At 35.8% G+C, this 2,072-nt stretch overlaps 1 protein-coding gene across 1 annotated transcript in view; it reads left to right on the forward strand.

The window, feature by feature from the left end:
• Positions 1-2,072, forward strand: part of RFC1 (replication factor C1) — a 16,312-nt gene that overhangs the window by 6,743 nt on the left and 7,497 nt on the right. The window lies entirely within an intron of this gene.

Here is a 2,072-nt window from a genome sequence, read left to right on the forward strand (position 1 = left end):
CTCTGCATGGAATGGTTTTAGGTTGCTGACGTGAAACAAGGGGCGTACCTTTATCCACTTAGGTGGATTAATCCTATAAGAAGTCTTCCTTACCTTGGCTACAACTAATATTAGACATTTATACTTTCATACTAGTCTTGGATCCTTCTTCTATAGGAATCAAAGCTTTTCAGGTATCAACTTCACCAGCACTAGATCTCTCACCTTAAAGTGTTGCTCCTTTCAACCTTTATCTACCCATTTCTTCATACGGCTAGAAGTTTTCTCTAAATAGGCTCTGTCAATTTCAATGTTTTGTCTCCACTCTTTACCAAAGTTAAATGTTCGGGGACTCTTCCCGCTATAGGATTCCACTAAGGTATGGAGAAATCTAAGTTATTGTCCAGTGACGACCTCGAAAGGGGATCTATTAGTGGTTGAGCTTTTCTGTGAATTGAAAGATAGTTGAGCCATATCTAATAGGTTAAGTTAATTCTTCTAGTTTGGCTATACTAAATGTCATAGGTATTCTTCTAACAACCTATTGAAGAATTATATTTAACTATCTATTTGTGGGGCGATAATTGGAAGATATGTTCAGTTTTAACATCAATAGCTTGAAAAGCTTTTTTCAGAAAAAGGTTGTAAACCTTAAATTTTTGTCGCTGATAATGCTTTTAGGAACATCTTAATATTTTATCACATGTTTAAAAACCGTATGAGCCATTTCTTCTATGGAGCTAAACTTCTACATCAAAATGAATGTCACTTACTTAGAGAAATGGTCCACCATTACCAAGATCGTTGTCATTTCTCTAGGAAGTCCTACCATAAAGTTTAGAGAAATACTTTCCCAGGGTTTGGTCAACATTGATAGAGATTCGAGCATTCCTATAGATCTTTGTTTATCTACTTTGTCTTGTCGGCAAATGAGGCACATCTTCATATAATCTATTACATCTTGCCATATATGAAGCCAATAGTAACCATGTTTCAATAATTTAATGGTCAACTGCCAACTTGGATGTCCTGTCTAAAGAGTGTCTCGACATTCTCGCATTAATTTTTGCCTAAGCTCTCCCACTCTTGGAACAAATATGTGTGGTTCTTTCATTAGAAAGAGTCTATTTTTCACCCAAAATTATTTCAATTTTTCACTCTCTACCAACTTCATAATGGCCATTACTTAGGGATCTTGATGCAAGTTTTCCTTAATAAGATTACAAATGTCTGTAGTCACTTTACTAGCTATCACTAGCGCAATCACTCTTAAAGCTACGAATTCACCTTTCTAGCTTTGTGCTCAAAGAAGAAATCAAACTTAGTTAGGAACTCTTCCCATCTTGCCTATTTCATTGTAAGTTTTAGTTGCATGAGGAAATGACTTATGACTGTGTTGTCAGTCTTAATCACGAATTGTGATCCTAGCAAGCAATGTCGTCAAGCCTATAAATAGTGAATCACTACTAGTAGTTATTTCTCTTATGCCATATATCTCCTCTCAACTTCATTCAACGTTTGGCTTTTAAACGCAACCGGGTGTCTATCTTGTAACAACACTCCTTCAAAGGTAAAGTTTGATGCATTTGTCTATACCTCGAATGGTCTTGCAATATCAAGGAGTGATAAAATGAGATCTGTCATCATCGCATTTTTCAAGCCTTCAAAAGCTTCTTGGCATTATGACATCTAACTCCACTTTTGTCCTTTTTTTCAATAATTTTGTTAGTGCTATTGTACTTCTTGAATATCCTTCTATAAAACTTTGATAATAATTGGTTAGCCTTAAGAACAAATGAAGCTTATTTGTATTTTTAGGGGTGGCCCACTCTTTAATAGCCTTCACTTTCTGCACATCTATCCGGATGTGCCCTTGTTCAATTATGTGGCCAAGGAACTAAATTCGGGTTTATGCGAATGCACATTTCTCCCTTTTCACATAGAACTGGTTGTCATGTAGCCTTCGAAGAACTTACTGTAAGTGCCATTGATGCTCTTTGAAAGTTGAACTGTACATTACAATATCGTCCAAGTAGATTACCACAAACTTGTCTAGATAATCATGGAACACCTAATTTATCAATGTGCAAAAA

The sequence above is a fragment of the Theobroma umbraticum genome, unplaced genomic scaffold (genome assembly GCF_002168275.2).
Source record: "Theobroma umbraticum cultivar Fairchild unplaced genomic scaffold, ASM216827v3 scaffold_12.1, whole genome shotgun sequence".
Taxonomy (NCBI): Eukaryota; Viridiplantae; Streptophyta; class Magnoliopsida; order Malvales; family Malvaceae; genus Theobroma; species Theobroma umbraticum.